The sequence below is a fragment of the Engystomops pustulosus genome, chromosome 5, assembly GCF_040894005.1.
Source record: "Engystomops pustulosus chromosome 5, aEngPut4.maternal, whole genome shotgun sequence".
Lineage (NCBI taxonomy): Eukaryota > Metazoa > Chordata > Amphibia > Anura > Leptodactylidae > Engystomops > Engystomops pustulosus.
In genome coordinates, this window is record NC_092415.1 from 106414207 (window position 1) to 106434134 (window position 19928).

The 19928-nt window shown below is 38.4% G+C and overlaps 1 protein-coding gene across 3 annotated transcripts in view; it reads left to right on the forward strand.

Annotated features, from left to right (window-relative positions):
• The window catches only part of GABBR2 (gamma-aminobutyric acid type B receptor subunit 2), a 553394-nt gene that overhangs the window by 429724 nt on the left and 103742 nt on the right, over positions 1–19928 (forward strand). The window lies entirely within an intron of this gene.

The window sequence follows — 19928 nt, forward strand, 5'->3', positions numbered from 1 at the left end:
CGAGCTAGGCTTTGTGTTCTACACAGTAGCTTTTTGTATAGATGTAGTAAAGTGGGGTGATGCCCATACATGTTCTTAGAGCGCAGTAGGAAATATTTCCTCTTCTAGCTGCAGCCACGCAGAATGGCTACTGTGAGTCATTCCTTTGAAGTGCAAATGCACCTTAAGAGGGATGTTAAATATTTCAAGTAATAGCAATGAACTTGAAATATCTCATTAGACGATGCTGCAGAATGCAGATAAGAGACTGGGAGCCTGAGCAGAGGGAAATGTTCAGAAATTCATGTGAGAATCTAATTCTTCCTGGACACTATATCTACCTTTTACCCTTTGTTTTCCATTCTTCTATCCCCTTGTCTAATGCAATAGCTTTCGTTAAATGGGAAGTGAGAGTCTTCTATGTGCCTATTAATCTCAAATCCTCAGAACTTCATGTGAAAGCTGACATGATGTGAGATCCCAGCTGTGAACTTCAGCTACTCTACCTGCATCAAAGGCTTTTACCCCTGCCAAGGTTTTGCATTTTTAATTTTCAAAGTGACATTTAGGTTCTGTTTGTAACCAAGGGATAAATTATGTAATGCAGTTTAGAAATGTCCACAAGTACATAAAGATACTTCATTTCACTTGTTATCTATTCCGGAACTGCATTCCCAAAAAGGTTGTTCCTTATCTTCCATCTTTCAGTGTTAATAGATACATACTGTGTGGATAGTTTAAACACCCAATATGATGTAAAATGTTTATGGCTCATCCAATCATCCAGTGTTCATTTGTTTAGTGTTTGTTCAGCCATCAATCACTGCTTCCAGGTCACCTTAAGATTATAGGTGAGCGGACCAGATAGTCGGGATCGGGTTTGGCTATGAGTTAAGCCTCCTGACCCGGACGTATAGCAGGATTGGAGGCTATACAGACAATGCACTCAAGGGCTAAGGGCATCAATTTACCAGAGTGGCTGGTCGTCCGCCAATCCGGCAATATGTTCGTGTTAGGTGGCTGAACCCGAATCCTGAACCCAACCATCAAGTCTGCCCTTTTTTAAAGTTGCCTTCAGTTGGCTACATACTACAGGGGATTTATGGCTATATACTACAGGGGGCTGACGGGCTATATACTACAGGGTATATATAACACAGCACAGCCATTATGATTCTATCAATGTACACTATTGACTAAATACATTTTTGTGAATCAAAAGCAGCGCAATATCAGCCTATTTTTTTCTTCCTCCTTCAGGGGGGTGGCTTGCTATGTACTAAAGTGGGATGGCTGGCTATATACTACAGGGGGATGGCTGGCTATATACTGGGAGTCTGTGACCATTGCATTTCCCACTCTTGGCTTATACTCTAGTCAATAGGTTTTCCCAGTTTTTGGTGGTAAAATTAGGTGCCTCAGCTTATACTTGGGTTGGCTTATACTCGAGTATATACAGTTTTTATAAATAAATGCCCTATTCCAAAAATATTAATATATATTATATATATCTTCTTCAAGAAGAAATACTATTTTAGGTCAGTATATTTTAAATAATATGTTAAGACTTCAAAATATATACAAGATGGTGTTTATTTTGTAGCTAAATCTATGTATATAAAGCATAATTGGCAAATAACATGCTGGTGTTAGGTACCTAGTAACATCTTAATGGTATTTCCACTGACGTACAACTTGTAAATAGCTTACTTTAGTGTTCTTTCAGAATAATACAAATTTTGTTGTCAGTGATGGGTTTGACACAATTTGTGGAGAACTATTGTATCCAAAATGATGCAGTAAATGTACATCTAAAATGTGTCCTTATCAAACTCCGCATTATGTTTTACAACGATCATATGGCCATGTTTATTGGGAAGAGAATATTCCATTTAGATATATCTCACCCAGAATCTGTAGTCGTTGTGTTTCATTGAAATAGGTAATCATTTGATATGACAGGCTGTCTGTGCTTTATTCTTTTTTGATAGGTTTGTACAAGACATGCTGCATATTTTGCTAGCATTTTATGGGTTTTAACTGCACGGTTACAGCACAGTTAGTATTGCCAGGATAGGAATGATTGGCCTAATCTGCAATGTTCTGCAATTTTATTTAGCTAGTATTCTTAAATTGTATCAAGAAGTCAAGACGTGAGGCTGGAGATTACACTGTAGCTTGGAAAAATGTGCTGAGCAGTGAACAGTTTAACCTATATTAATGGCCATAAAACCCTGAATGACACCGAGCAGTATTCTACATTTAAAGTCATTAAAGGGGTTTTCCCTTGAAAGAAAGTTGTTAAATTTTAATTCCCTTGTGATGTTTACATAATAAGGATCAATTTTAACCCCTTTCTTTACAATTTTGCTCACTTTTACGAGTGGTTACCTACTTACGGACACCCGACTTACAGACGACCCCTAGTTACAGATGGACCTCTTTGCCCACTGTGACTCCTGGTGAAGCTCTCTGGATGCTTTTCTTTAGTCCCAGACCACAATGATCAGCTGTAAGGTGTCTGTAATGAAGCTTCATTGATAATCCTTGGTCCAACTACAGCAAAAAAATGTAAAACTACTATTGTCACTGGTGCAAAAAAAAATTTGCCTGGATCTACAATTATAAAATATACAGTTTCGACTTACATACAAATCAACTTAAGAACAAACTTATGAAACACCTGCATTGCTGTTTTAGCTCCTATAACTCAGTGTTGTTCAGTGCGGGTGGGGTCTCTCTAAGCAGTCACTTTATGATTCCTCTGTGGTACAAGATGCTGTATGCTGACATCAGAGTGACTATCATGGTTCAGGGTTTAGCTACACTTTTATTTAGCTTCTAAACTTTATACTATTATCTGACACCTAGAAAAAGAGAGATGAGACAGATCAGAGATGAGAGATGAAAGATCCATGAGATGGATATAAAACACTTTGACACTCTCAGCTCTAACTCACCTAACCAATAAAATACAGAGTCAGCTCTGCCATGAAGAACGGTTTTGTCTGTAGCTTGTAGAGTAAGTCTCCGCACACTGCTGCTTGCCAGGAGGAAATGCATGTGTCTGAGCTGGTCTTGTAATGCAGGGGAAAGGGGCTGGAGGCAGAGAGCACTGCAGTATGTAGACAAGAGAATCTATTCATAAGAAGAAGCATCACCTAGACAACCTTTCGTCCGGCGTCGTGCCCGTGGACCGTGCATTCCCTACAACGTTGGCGTATCACCGTGCGCCAGTTATGCCCCCTTCCGGTTGGGCGGATGGTGGGGTTTGGGGATGCCTGCTGTTGGTTGCAGACTCAAGCCGGCTGACAAAAAAGACTTCACTCACACATTCATAGACACAGCCTCACTTGTCTATGCCCAAAAGAAACATGCTGCCTGTAATTATAGATGTATACTTAATAATGCCTTAGTATCATGCACTTGGTTTCCTTTTTCCAACATTCTTTATTTCTTTATCTATGTCATTTGCTTGTTTTTATTTCATGTCTCATATAACTCTTACCTCCCATTAAACAATGCTGTCTATCAATAACCTGTCCGCACCACTTATATACACCACTTATACTTTATCCCTGACCTTGGTTATTGAGCTATTCATATACCTTTCATTTTCTTAACAGATGATCAGTTAATACTGTCTCTAATTGCATATGTATATATTGGGGCACATTTACTTACCCAGTCACTGCGCAATTATCCATCCTCTGTCCGACGAGGATGAACTCTGCCGTGATTCATGAAGATCGTGCACCCAATTTCCTGCATGTGACGCTTCCCCAATCAGGTCCGCCGGAGTTGACCTTCTTCTTCCTGGTGCATGTAAGTGCATGGCTTGCGACACAAATATAAATGTTAAATCCTGCGCGTAGTCAGAATCCGTCAGATCGTCCAACAGCTCGCCCCTCAATTTGTGTCGCGTGAAAGCTGGCGCAATTGCAACACAAAACGATTTTGCGACACAATACCCAGCGCGATCCCCGAAAAGTCAGGAAAACCAACGAAAATGCGCCCGCGGGACCCTTAGTAAATAAGCACCATTATGTTCATATGTATATACTGTCTACACTTTGGTTTATTTCCAGATTCAGATTTTAACTTGATAAAGGTCAACAAACGACCGAAATGTTGTTAATATGATCTGTTAAAAATTTTACATCAGTTTATTACTTATCACAGCTGGTGAAGGCTACTTGAAGTTTGATATTTCACTTGCTTGTTAATAAATAAAAAGGATGAAATGAAATCAAGATTGCCGTGTGCCATACCTATTCATCTTACTAAGTTGTATTGAGAATCCAGTACAAGCACCACCTCCTATCCACGAAAGTGCAGTATCCTTGCTTTGTGTGTAAGATTCCAACCATAGTCGGAAGATTTATGGTCAGATCCAGTGACAACCAAAATTGTAAACACCAGGACTGATAGAGATAGGTTGGAATTATATCTGTGAAATGCTAGGTATTTGTAGGTAACAGTGAATTAGAGAATGTGTTATTTTGTTATCCTGAGTATATTTAAGGATCTTGTCTTTGTGGGAGGAATACCTCTTTAAGCTATAACTACAGCAGCATTAAAATCACAGCTTATCCTCTAAAAATAGTTCAATAGGCCTGCAAAACTGAATCCTTGCCCATCAACTGATTTTCACATGTATGTATATAGGATATTTAAAATACAAGATACATGGCTATCTATATATCTTTTACTTATTATGCTAGAGGTTACATACCATAATAGTTACTGTTCTACATCAAATACACTTCAGGCCTCATGCACACGACCATATGGTCTTTTCTGTTCTGTATATACGGCTGTATTCTGTCGATAAATATGGGACATACTGCAACAGTATGGCAACGTATGTCACCGTATCCGTACCATGTGGCATATAATGGGAGGCTGACTATTGGCTGGATGACAGAATGCACCTCCCACTGGTTCTGGATACTGCACGTATATACAGAAGCATACAGTGCACAGCCATATGCAGCATGTATTTAGCCCGTATTTTCTACGTTCCCATTGACTTCTATGGGCTGTAGGGAATGGAAATACAGTGGAAAATAGGACTAGCTCTATAATGTTATATGGCTCGCTTACGGTATGGTACAGTGGACAGTGCGGCCATGTACATGAACGGCCCTGATGCCCAATGGAATGCATGGGGCCGTATGGATGATTTTTAAAACAGGGGGACACCACATTTCTGTCCAGAAAAAAAGCTGTGTGAGTTCCCCCCTATTAATAAAGGGGACCCTACACATTTTTTCCATTTTTGTCAAAAAAAAAACGGTGCAAGTTCCCCCCTGTTTTCAAAATCTTACACTTGGCCAACACATCCAAAATTGCCGGCATCATGAAAGTTTTAAAAAACGCTGAAAATAAATCAGGCTAACACAAGGAAAAAACAGATGAGAAGATAGATGCAGCGAAATGGCAGAAAAATTGATCAATTTTAAAGTTTTTGCTCAATTTTATGTTGTGAGGTATGAGAATTTCCTGTGCAAAAAACATTGCAAAAAGGCAGAAATTGAGCAGATGTTAAACATACCTGTCACTAGTGCAATCTATTCCCACACATCAGAAGGAATTTAACAATACAATGGAAAATATGAGCAAGTAAAAATTGTGCAAGAAAAAAAACACAAAAAAATAAAAAAACAACACCAACACACCCAAAATATATAAAGATAAATCACCCCCCCCCCCCCCGTAGTACCAATGGACCCACATACACCACCTCCTAAGTGGTGTAGTTTTGGGATTAAACTTGCGTTCTTTCGAAAATTCTCACTTGATAAATCCGGTGTTGCACACTCAAGTAAGTTGATATATGCCACTGTGGTGTTCGCTAAAAAGAAAAAACATGCAAAAACATTGTTTGCGTAAAAATTCGCAACAATTATATGCCATAAAGCTACATAGGACTAATGATAAATCTCCCCCATTGTCACTATCTTTGATGTCCAAAGTGATGTATTTAGCGAGCAGCTCGGAGAACCATGATTGAACATACACACACACCTGCATCTCCCAAGATGATTCCACTTTGCACTGGGGAGGGGCTTTTTATACACTCTCAGACAAAGAGTTTAAACAGACCTGCATAGTACTACTACTTCTCACATATCTTTTCATTGAACAGGATGTTGTACATATAAGGTAAACTTCTGAGACAACTCTGGAATGTGTCGGGGAAGGGTCTATACACAGATGTATTTTGTAGATAATACAAAAAATGGATTCTCTTCTCTCACGATAGATAGATAAATAGACAGATATGACAAAGATAGATACATGCATACATAGATATATATATATATATATATATATATATATATATATATATATATATATATATATAATATGGCTAGATAGATAGGTAAGGAAATTCTAGAGCAGCACAAAAATGTGGGTGCATATAGCCCCTAGATTTATACATTAACCCCTTTTAGCGCTGGTATAGTACCAAAGTTATAAAACCATTTGCTGCAAGTCGGGTGCATCAGAGTGTGACCCCGTGCTCAAATGAGTACTGGTCCCACATTGCACAATGCTCCCTGGTAATCCAAGGAAAGGGTCGACATAGTCGATCCTCCTCAGCTACTCGGGATTTCTGACGACCGTGTATATAACGTATAGAGGGCTAGTAGTCCCTTTTATTACTAGACCATAGGGGTAATCTTGGGGGTTTGGTCCATCCGATGAGGGCTTCATTTTCATGATAGATTTAGCCTTCTTTAATGCTATATATCCACATATCAATCAATCATTTGGTCTTCTATCTTCTATCATCTGTCTAGCTTTCTATATATAAGCTACTTTTTATTTATGCATCTATCGATCTATATCAACTTTTATATTTATCTTATACCCTCAATCTCCCTAACATCTTTCTATCTCGTATAAAATATTACAGATTGCCTTATCATACTACTGTTTGTAACTACAAAGTATTTTTACTCTGCAGGACTAAAGGGAGCATCTTGTTGACTGTGACTGCTCATAAAATAGTTTTATTTTGTGGCCCCACTTTAATTTTGCCACATTGGGTCCACATTGTCTAAAATGAGCCCTGGGTAAGGGGGCTGTCTTATAGGGTAGCAAAAGAGGTGTGGTTTTATTTGTCCATGCTAGGATAAATTATTTGCATATTTCCCAGAATCCCCTACTGGAACATCAATGGCTGTAAGTCTCCACACACCTACAAGACTTGTTTATGACATCATGGTAATAAACAGACTAAAATCCTGTGAGGCATGACAACAGAACCTTGGCTCTTATCTGCTTGTGGCATCCAGGTTAGAGGTAGGGGCTATTAAACCCACCTTGCAAGGTGTTAAATCCCTGCATTAATTTATACTCGCATTCTTTCATTTCCCTCTGTTTCTTCAAACATCCCCATTAAAACAGTAATCCACAAATATTCCATATGTGTGGCCACTGGGTGATCTTTCTTTTTTTTTTAAATGTCAGATTGGTGTAAGTTTAATAACAGAAGAAGCCTCTGGCTTGTTTCCCCCACATAAAGACCTGTGGTTGTACACTGTTGACACATAATCAGGTATACCACATTGAAAGACCTGCAGGAAAATATACCCTTGATCCTATGTGTTTGTTGTAATTCGCAGCACAGGTACATGTTCACCGTGTGAATGCATGACCTGTTTTGCAGTCAGGGTGAGGTGCGATTTTCTGAAAGGGACCTCAGGGCACTCCGGACAACAAGTTGTTTCCAGTTTGGTGATTGCCGGAAGGAGAGGAGGAACTAGGAGCATTTCTTTTAGTCTTATATCTTTATGAAGAATAGGTTGGAGTTCACTGGAAATATGACATTAGGCTGTGCCATGCCTCACAGGTTTTTAGTATATTTATTAACATCCTGTGTATATCATTCTGTTGTTGTTGTTGTTTAAAGTTTTTTTTTTTTAATATTCTTTACTAATCATTGCCTAGTATACAATGCTGTGAATTTTCAGTTTCATGCATTACATAAGATTTACTTACCCGGTCCATTCGCGATCCAGCGGCGCGTTCTCTGCGGTGGATTCGGGTCCGGCCGGGATTCACTAAGGTAGTTCCTCCGACGTCCACCAGGTGGCACTGCTGCGCTGAAGTCCGCTGAAATACACTAAAGTATTCCTGGTGAAGGTAAGTGCAAGCTCCGCAACACTTTTTGTTTTTTAAATGCGGCGGTTTTTCCGAATCCGTCGGGTTTTTCATTCGGCCACGCCCCCGATTTCTGTCGCGTGCATGCCAGCGCCAATGCGCCAAAATCCGATCGCGTGCGCCAAAATCCGATCGCGTGCGCCAAAATCCCGGGGCAATACAGGGAAAATTGGCGCAAATCGGAAATATTCGGGTAACATGTCAGGAAAACGCGAATCGGGCCCTTAGTAAATGACCCCCAATGTCTGCTTCAAAAAGGTATATCCACCAAGCGGTGTATAATTAAAAACCTATAACAGTTACTAGTTAAATTTAATTTCATACATGTATATATGTTAGGCTTGGCTGCCCATTTGAAGGCAATTTATTGCTTCCGTTTTATTAGGATGTAATAATAGAAATAATAATGGTTAGGTTAATTTTTACTGTTGATCTCAGATAATGCTCAACAATGGAAAAAATGATATTTATTTTGAGGTATACTTATTTACTTATTTAAATGGTAAAAAGATGTTATCTCCCTAGAGATAAGTACATCTATTTTTTAGGATTAATAATTTAGACTGCAAATAATGGCACAGCAACCAAGCGACATGATTTAGTGCATAAAATTGTGTTGGAAAGCTAGAACAGATTTCCAGCAAGAGATATACTTTGATTAACCTACTATGGAAACACATTCATCTAGGGAGTTGATGCTCAGCTGTGTATTAAGCATGCATGAAAGGGCATGGTATGTTTGGTTGCCTTATGCACACAATAAATTACAGTCATGTGTGAAGCAAGAGATTGTCCTGGTGGCTAAAAATGAATGAAAAAAAGCAGTCTCCATTTACATAGCATATTATACATTCAATAGAGTCACGATTTATGAAACAGAAAGTACTACTATTCATTTGTGGGTTATGTTGTTGTATCTATGTATCAAGCTTGGTTTTGGTACTGTATTTATTTAGTAAGTTTAGTTCTGATACTATATCAAATAAGTTTGCTTCTGTTGCTGCGTCTATGCAGAAAGCATGGTTCTGAAACTGCATCTTTCTAGTTAGCTTTCTTAAGGTGCTATATCCATGTGTTAAAACTTAATCTGCAGTGCAATTTTGTAACCCCAGTGATGGTCCACACAATCACACCTCTCTGGGGGGGGGGGACCACTACTGGCCCCTTACTGCCTTTGTTAGTGTGACATACCACTGGGTCATTGGCGTACACCCAGTTCCTGTCAGCTGCTTAAACGCAGACATGCAGTAGTATGTGTCACTATCCTTCACTTCAAGTACTTTCTGACCACTCCATACATGAGGTGAAGGCTGAAGCCTAGTAAAGCTGCTGGTTCACCCATTTTTATTTATATTGAATTTGAGTATATGATAATTAAAAGGATTAAAACCTATATGCAGTCTTCGCTATATGTGTGCATTATCTCCTGTAGTGAAGCCACACTTGGAGGATTAATATGTGTGCATGAGAAGGAGGAAAGACCCATGCCGATCCTGTGGTCTGAATAATAGCCTATTCGGAATTGGAGTTTCCATGTTTTCCCTGGAAGACTAATGAAGATTGCAAGTTGTAATTTAGTCAAAAAAGAGCTATAGAATGAAGACGTTAAGCACTAGCTATTAGTGTTTTTTAGCTTATTACGTTGCCTCTGATATTGGAAGACCTCTGAATAGTATAGGTGCTGCAGGACGCCTGCTATCTGGTATACAACTTTAGTAGCGGATCATAGAATCGTGTAGAGCAGTGAAAAAAACAGGCTAACGTTGCGCTGCTCGGGTTCACGTTTTATTTATCGACAAGGAAGGGCAACGCGTTTCGGAGGTGAACTACCTCCTTCATCAGGTCCGAAAATACAATATCCTGTTCTTTTTCCGTTAGGAGAACGTCCTCGGAGGAACCAGGCGCTGTGCCAACTCGCGAATAATCCCATACCATCCGTAGGCTCGTACTAGCCCCCACCTTTGGAGGCACATCCGCTGCCCCCTTCATCCCCTGTTCAATTTTCAAAACCTCTTTGTTCCCCCGAGGACGTTCTCCTAACGGACAAAGAACAGGATGCTGTAATAGTAGAAATTGTTATTAGGGGTATCACAGGTTGGTATCAGGGTAGGAGGTTTGATTAGTGGTCGGCAATATTTGAGCCTGGGGATGGTGTTCTATAAACAGTAAAACGTTATTGGGGAGCTGCAATCCATTGCCATGACAGCCACGGGTCACACAAAGAACCAAGGCTGTCCTGTTTTAGGCTATCTATTGCAATGTGTGATTTGCACATTGTAATAGATGATGTGCAAAATCCCCATATACTGCCATACTGTAGTATGGCAGTATGTGGTAGAATCAATCAGACAAACTAGGGTTAAAATACCCCAGTGAGTCTGAAAAATAGTAAAAAAAATAAATTAACAAAGTTAAAAATAAATCAAAAAATTCAAATCACCCCCCTTTCCCTAGAACTGATAAAAATATAAATAAACAGTAAAACTCATAAACATGTTAGGTATTGCTGCGTCTCAAAATTCCCGGTCTATCAAAATATTATAACGGTTATTCTTGAAGTTTAATCCTGTAATGGAAAATAGCACCCAAAGTCGAAAATGCCACTTTTTTACTATTTTGCAAAATATAATAAATTCAATTAAAAGGGATCAAAAGGCTGTACAGTCCTAAGAATGGTAGCAGTGAAAACGTTGTCAAAAGTCACAAAAAATACCACCCACAATGTAGTATGAAAAAAATGAAGTATGAAAAATGTATTATCGACAGAAGATTTTTTTTGTTGTACAGGAGGTTTTAATGCTTGTAAATGCATGAAAACAATATAAAACCTATAAATAACTACAAATATGGTATCTCCGTGATCGTACCGACCCAAAGAATAAAGTAGATATGTCATTTATGGTGCACGGTGAAATCCATAAAATCCAAGCCCACAACAAAATGGGCTCAGTACACGTCATCTAATATTAAATACCGTCACTATGAATTGCAATTTGTTACGCAGAAAACAAACCCTCATACTGCTTTTTACATGGGAAAATAAAAAAATTATAGATTTTTGAAGGTGGGGAGTGAAAAATGAGAAAAATTAAAACGCAAAAATTAAAAAGGGCCTGGTCATTAAGTGGTTAATTCCATGAATACAATAAACTTATAATAGAGTTTGCTGTCTTTTAAGGGCTCTCTGAGGGTACTTTTTTGGCATTTAAGGACATAAGATGTAAAAACAGTGAACCTTATATGTTTGCGTAGCAAAGATGGGAAAAGAGACTCCTATATTACATGTGATTGTATCGGATTAAAGGGAACCTGTCACCATGGATCTCATTTGCACTAAAGACGGGTAACAGAAACCCATTACACCTGCACTGCAAAAATGCCTCTCTGCCTTTTATAAGCATTTGCATTACAATACAATTGTGTGTTATAAGTTACCTTGCACCCTGACAAAATCCTGGGGAGTCACAGGGGCTGGGCTTTAGCTTGGATTCATTTAAAAAAGCAACATGTGACTTTCCTGTGTTGCAGACTCCTCAGGTCTCAGCCCCCACCGTCATGCTCCTGTACAGCCTGGTGAGCTGACATCACTGGGAGAGGGAGGAGCTGTACAGGAGCACAAAGGTGAGGGCTGAGAGCTGAGGAGTGAGTAACACAGACAAGTCGCATGTCATTTTTTGATATGCATCCAAATCAAAGCCCAGTCACTGTGACTACCCCCAGGTTTTTGTCAGGGTGCAAGATAAGTTATAACACACAATTATATTGTAATGCAAATGCTTATAAAAGGCAGAAAGACATCTTTGCAATGCAGATGTGATAAGCTTCTGCAACCTGTCTTTAGTGAAAATTAGGTCCATGGTGACAGGTTCCCTTTAAGTGTCATTTCCTTTAATGTTTAATTTACTGATGTGGAGGAAGATTTGTGTTGCGCCTATTATACAGTAATAATTTACTTTAATGTAATATACTTGGTTAATTCATTTGCAAAGAGCTTTAAAGTTCCTACTTAGAAATGTTCTAATTACAGAAGAGTGTATAGAATGTGCATATACAGGCAGAATGACTTCAGTATCAAATCCAGATGCAGGTCTGTTACCAGGCATTTACTTCTACTTCTTACTTACCTTTGCCATAATAAATCTTGTAGCAGTTTTAACACTTTTAATCCAAGCAATATAATTGGCCTTATGCATACAACTGTTGTTTCAGAGGCTAGGGCACATCTTCATTTACTTCTATGGGCTTATGCTCCAAGCTGTGGATTCAATGACCATGAGGGGACTGTCCGGGCTAATAATGATGGAAGGTCCTAATCCTGCTCGAGTTTGGGGACTGGGTAGTCTACTTCTACTGAGAAAGAAGGGAGAATGTGGGGCCTAGTCCCAAAAGGACAGGGTTGGCACTATTCCAGGCTTCTGTGAGACAGCAACATCGACACACTTCAGGGCTCTTATGATAATGTGACATCATGGAGGTTCTCTGCTGTATTGACAGTGGCAATATAACATGAGGTTGATGTAGAAATGAAAAGCCATACTCACCAAAAACATTTCTTTTGTCAATGGCATGTGAGCACCGTTCATTCGTCAATGAGGGCCCACTGACCTAACACATTCTGTTGGCATTGGTTGCTAACAGCTATTTTCTTCTCTCTCTTTCCGAAATATCTCTAGTATTTACTATGATACTAGAGGAGAAGAGTGGGCTGTTTGCAATCGGTGCTTACAGAATGTGTAATGCAGAGCAGGGTATAGAGCCTATACCTGCATGTAATGTCAGCCATATTTAGTCTGTAAAGACACACAATTTATCCTTTTATTTAGTAAAAGTATGCAAAGTTTATTAATAAACGTTATTAGAAAAATAAACAACTCCCTATACAACTGTACAAATGAAACACAATTTCCCTTAAAAGGGTATTCCAGGAATACAAAGCAGGAGAGGAAGGAGTTGTAACTAAGAACTCCTGGATCATGGGACTTGTAGTATCCTGCGGGGGCCATCTTGGAAATAACTCTACCTACTTTTGAAAACCCATAAAATGTTATGAATCATAAAACCAAACTATTTAATCTCTAGTTTGTGATTAATGACATTGAGTTTTGTTGCATTCATTTATATATAGCATTATGGGGTTTTGGAGCAGATGTTCCACAATACCCCCTTAAATACCATAATTTATGGCACAAGCGCATGGTATGAGTATAAATTATGGGAAATCAGTAGATATTCTTTGGGTCTTGGGCCTCCGATCCTGTACAGCCTTATCAACATGCCTGATTTATTGTGTGACTGTGTATTAATAGTGTTATTAATAGTGTAACTATTGGGTGTTCTATTGGGCTTCCTCCGGTGCTTCTGCTGCTGGCATCCATAAAAAAGGGTTGCAGTACTGTTAAAATATTCTCTTATTATACCACCACTTGTCTAGACAAAGCTCAGGCAAAACGTGTGGGGATCCAGTGTCTCTTTCCCCAGCTTGTACTTTAACCTTTTTTTGGTGTGTTTTTTTTTATACTTCCCATGCCTTCTTTATTGCTTGTGCATCACTGGATAAAAATACTAGGCTAGTGGGGAATGTACAATTACAGACATTTACAAGATTAATGGGGGAAGGTACAGCTTTTGGGTGGTTGGTGGTTATTTTATGTAATTTTATGATGTTTTGAAATCCAAATTTTTTGTACATATTTATTTCACATGTGACTTATTTTGGACTTTTAGTATCTAAAGATGTGTATTTGCCTTTTTGCACATCTATTAAAATATCACAATATGTTGCAATTACTTACATTTAGTGTTTGAATTATTTGACCTAAATCTGATATGTTAAACCAAATAACAAAATATAATTATGTATGTATTAATATTCTAATTATATTATGTATATTTCAACATGTGAAAATGATGTGAAAATGGTAGTGTTACTCTAGTGACACAACTTTGGGGGGGCATTTATTATCACTTTCAAATGGAAAACTGGTGGACATTTTATTTTCTCTTGCTGCGCCTCTTGCACCTTATTTATGAAGTGTCAAACCCACAATATTGGTTCTTTTCCAGAACTCACAATTTGAATCTAACACTTTTCTGGGGGTACTATTTTCTGACTCATTTTGTGGCGCATTTTTTGGCGCACAATTAGAGCAGCTAAAAGCTGGGCTAGGGACTTCAACTTCACCTTCATGAATGGGAAGAAAGTTCTTAACCTTTTTGTAATCAAATCCTTAATCCCTTGCGCAACAAACTTACATCCCATAGAAAATTATAGCACACTTCCTGCGCCACCCTGCACTTTTATTAATACGTGCTTTGTGTTTGTCACAAGGTCATTCAGACATAAAGAAGGACTTTAGGGGCTGCAGGTGGTTCTCCGTAAAAAAAAAAAAAAAGTCCTGAGTTTAATAGGATCATGGTGGAATGTCAAATGATTGACACTGCCACATCTGCTTCCCAATGAGAAATTACTCAGACATATCATTAGTGGCTGTATAGATAGGACAGTTCTCTTTCATAAACATTCGCTAACTGTTCTTAAACAGTCTTTGGGAATCAGTTTTTTTATTGAAAAGTTTTATAAAGCTGTTAAATAATTACTTCACACATTTGTCTGAAGGTGTCACTAAGGAACAAAAGATGTGTTGCCTAGTAAACAAGATAAAATGCTTGAGGCAGTCAGTTTCCTTTCATTACTGACTCCTGCCACCTAGTGGCCATATGGGTTGATTCATTATTATAGACCAAGTGCGCTTTGATTTCACACAAAACTGCAGTTGCTGTATATTGAGCAATCTTTTATTTTATCATACTAGAAATATATACAGCAAACATGTTTAATTTCAGTTTTATCTGGTCTTTTGTCATTCTAAACATAATTTCATTCAAAGTACAAAACTACCGATTTTATTGATCTCATCATATTCACTATATCTCATTTTTTTACTATGTGTTTGTTTAGTGTTTACTTATTTACAAATTAAAATTCTTAAAATTAATATCATTTTGCAATGACATGACTGCATTTGATAAAACCAAAAGTCATGTTTAGAAGTTAAGACTTATGATATTTGTTATCCATCTAGAAAAAAAAATAACAATTTTCATCTCCTAAATTTCCCTAGTGTCTCTATTTCATTCCCCTCTTCCTTACCCAGTTAGGCATGATGATTATGCTTTTCAGATGAAAATCCTCTATCAGCTAGAACTATTACTGCTTTCGCTAGAAAGGAATCGCAGATGTTGCATGCATGGTACAAATTCTCCTGTTCCCTCTCGTTTGACCAGCCGTGCATCTGTTCTCCGTGATATCATTAGCAAACGGTAGACACATTTCAAGTACATCAGCAGCTTTACTGTATGACACCTAGCCCTTCATGGTAACAGCATATTTTTTCATAATCACTCTCAAGCTGTTTTTTTTTTTTTTGATGAGCAAATAATGTCTCCTAGACAGACATGCATTTGATTTCATTAAGAGTTACAATAAAAATATAAAACCTTTGGGATGTCTTATGTCTGTACCAGTTTTTGAGACAAACAACATAAAAAGCAGATTAGATTCAGATCTAGAAAATACTTTAGCAGTTTTTTTTTTACTCTTTGTACAGCTGATAAAACTGACTTGTATATTAAGGAAATATTAATATAATATCTGCATTAAAGGATTTTCTGAAAAAGCCTTAGAGGGAAGGGTAAGCCTTAGGGGAATGGGAATTCTTAGGCAGGAGGGATGGCCAAAATTAAATAAATGCCATATCTACCCAGCTCGTTGGCACCCCATGGCTTCCGCTTTGACTGTCGAATATAAGGAGTGAATTTCTCAAAAATTTGATGCAGCCAGGAGGTTATGAAAGCTATGACCAACCTCCTGGGGGGCATCGGACGATCCGACGGATTCGGACAAACCGCGGGATTGAACTTTGAATTTGTGTTGCAAGATCAAGCACTTAGTGCTTTGGAGTCAGGGAACGCACCTCGGGGATAGCGCAGGGACAAGTAAGTATATCTGCCCCAATGTCTTTACATTGACAGCCAGTGATGGGCAATTATAGAAAAACTTGAAAGGAGTGGGGAATTTATCATTGTAGTTATTGGTTTTCTCTTGTTTAAATGTCTCACAATTCTCTCAACTGTCAATCTGCAAAAAATTAGCAACATTTTGCGACATTTGGCAATCTACTCCACTTTTTACTTTAGCCCACTTACAACAGATTGAATCCAGATGTAGTAAAAAGATTTATGAAGAGCGAATTTTCACAAATTTTGCCACAAATTCGCTCCCTTCCTTTCCTTGTATAAAAATGTTCGACCTTTTTGGGATTTTTCACAAAAAACTCTCAAATTCAATACAGAATTAACACTTTTTATGCCACATTTATCAATAAATCTAAGCCACTATGATTAATCTGACATAAAACTGCTGCATTGGTACTAAGCCCCGTTCATTTTAGTGGAACAGGCAGTAATATAAGACACAACTCACGCACAGGTATATCACTGTTTCTACAATAAAGAAGAGATGTTTTTTTTTAAATCCTGAACAATTGACTTTTCCTTATACCTTACTTCAATAGATCTAGATACTATTAGTTCTATTAGTACTTCCTTTGTAATCACTGAGTGTTTCTTAAATGGATTTATTGGAATGCAATTGCATATTTGACGCTCTGGGGAATTGTTATGATACATTACATGCTTAAATAACAAGTGGATATAATAATGACTACTGAACATTATAATATAGCATTATTTTGACTTGTAAGCAAACATTTTAATCCAAATAGTGCAAAAGATGCCCCAGGACTAAAATAAGCAGCCAAGAAGAATTTCCTAGACAGATAAAGACATTTAGAACGCCACACTTTCGTCGGGTTTCCCAAGTATTTCCGTTTTGCGCCAAATTGCCCCGGGATTTTGGCGGACACGATCGGATTGTGTCGCATCGGAGACGGTTTTCACACGACAGAAATCAGGGGGCACGGACCTTAGTGAATTGCAGCAGACCCCAATCAGCATCGGACAATGCGCCGCGGGATCGCGACTGGACCGGGTAAGTAAATGTGCCCCATTATGTATGTATATGTATGTCAAATGAACACCCTACTCGATCCTAAGGACATGTTTAATATACAGGTGGTCCCCTACTTAAGAATACCCAACTTACAGATGACCCCTAGTTACAAACGGACCTCTGGATGTTGGTAATTTACTGTACTTTAGTCCCAGGCTACAATGATTAGCTGCAAAAGTTCCAACTTGCATACAAACTCAACTTAAGAACAAACCTACAGAACCTATCCTGTACGTAACTGCCTGTATTTATCAAAAGCATTTCTAACTTGTAGGTTGAGCATACACAAACAATATAATAGTAGCTTGTTTTTATTTGGTTTTGGTGCATATTGCAGCACCCACAATCGGTGCTAACCCCGTAATGGAAAATAGCACCCAAAGTCGAAAATGCCACTTTTTTGCCATTTTGAAAAATATAAAAAATTCAATAAAAAGGGATCAAAATGTCGTACTGTCCTAAACATGGTAGCATTGAAAACTCCGTCAAAAGTATGAAAAAGTTATTAGAGCCGGAAGATGGCAAAATAAAAAAAAAATCTTTCGTACAGGAGGTTTAATCTTTGTAAATGTATGAAAACATTAAAAAAGCCTATACAAATTTGTTATCTTCGTGATCACACCGACCCAAAGAATAAAGTTGACATGTCATTTGGGGCGCAGAGTGAAAGCCGTAAAATCCAAGCCCACAAGAAAACGGCGCAAATGTGCTTTTTCACCACTTTCACTGCATTTGGATTTTTTTTCCAGCTTCCCAGTACATGGAATGGAATATTAAATACCATCACTATAAAGTGCAATTTGTTACATAAAAAACAAGCCATTACAGAGCTCTTTATGTCTAAAAAGTTATAGATTTTTGAAGGTGGGGAGTGAAAAGTGAAAATGAAAAGACAAAAAAGGGCCAGGTTGTTAAAGAGAACCCGTCATGCAAAATAACCCCCCTAAACTAAATATATTTTCATAAACTGCCATTAGAGAGCATCCCTTCATTGTCCCTCTACATGCCTGTAAAGCTAAGCAATGAGGTCCTAAAGCTGTATGCAAATGACCTGTGAAATGTCCAATGAAACATTAGCATATTCAAGCTGTCCACCTTATTCATGAGTGGGAGGTACAGCCACACCCCCAGTGCATGACTGACAGCCTGTATAATGATGTGAGGCTGTATTGTGATGTGCTTCCTGGTGCTGGTGGCCACGCCCCCTGCAGCCTGTGTGTGCATGTGTGTGTGTGTGTGTGTGTGTGTATGTGAAAGATACAACAGCTCCAGGCAGCCATGTTACAGCAGAACATGTCAGATTCATGCGTAGCTGATGTCTGTGTCTCTCACCTGTATATTAGGAGGGAGAGCATGTCAGCAGATGCAGCACACACACTAGCCATGCTTTACTATACATTACACACAGACATGAGCAGGGGGAGGAGAGGGGATGGGTAACAGGGGTGACATCACTGCCTCTGACCATGTGACCAGCCTCATTTACATGATAAAAAAATAGATGATTTTACAATGAATAATGTATGAAATAACTAGATAAAGGCTGGGATGGATCCTTGTGAGCTGCTCCAACAGGTAGTAGTGACAGGACTAGTGACACAGACCTGATGACAGGTGTCCTTTAAGGTGTTAAATAAAAAAAAAATAAATAGAAAATATTCTAAAACAAATGCTGCATAGCGCTATAGAAGTTCACATCTTTGTTATTTCAGCAGTTTTTTTGACCAACCAAAAACTCATGCAAACAAAATTCTGAAACTGGGAACCTAAATACTTCAAAAGCTAAAAAGATAAGATTGCTACATCATCAAAACACCCAAAAAAATCAACTGTAAAAAATTATCGAAAAGTACCAAAATGAAAGTAAAGCATAGTAATAAAATTACAAAAATATACAGTACAGGGGAAGTTTTTAAATGGGGAGTCAAGCAGCACAGATACATAGGGCACATGGGGGCACATTTACTAAGGGCTTTGTGTCGCTTTGCGACGCACTTTAATCAGACTGTTCACGTTCTTCATGGCCAAAACGGCTTGCACAGGTATTTAATAAGTGTGCGCTGGGATTGTGTCACACACGACCCTTTTGCGGCACAGATGCACTGGCTTCCATGAAACACATATTAGGGAGCTTGCCGTAGGACAGTCCGACTGATTCGGACTGAGTACAACAAGCTCCATGGTGGCCCCATCCTGAATATCCCAAATATACCAATACAGATATCAACACTTCATAAGAGAAAGACTTAATTTAAAAAACCTAGTTAAGAGAGAATTCTAAATAAACCTGTGGGTACCTCCTGGAAATATGAAAATGCTCAAAGCTTACCAGTAGGCATGATGGCAGGAGATATGTTTAAGGGACACCAGACACCAGCCTCAGATTGCCATTTAACACATTTTTCTCTCACAAGAGTTGTATCAGAAAATGGAACTGGCCTATGATGTGTTATTTTGACATTAGATCATAACTAGTTCATAACTAGGTTCATAACTAGTAACTATGAAGTCCCATTGAAAAAAAATGTGGAATTCTATACGCACTAAAACATGACACTTCAACAGCAAATTTTTAAAGGTTTAGATAATGATAAATAGTGATGTCACAGTACAGAGATTATCATTGCAGTTATCTCACAGCACACACATAATTACAAATTTAAACAATTGTGATATAGTACAGGGATACTACAGGCAGTGATGT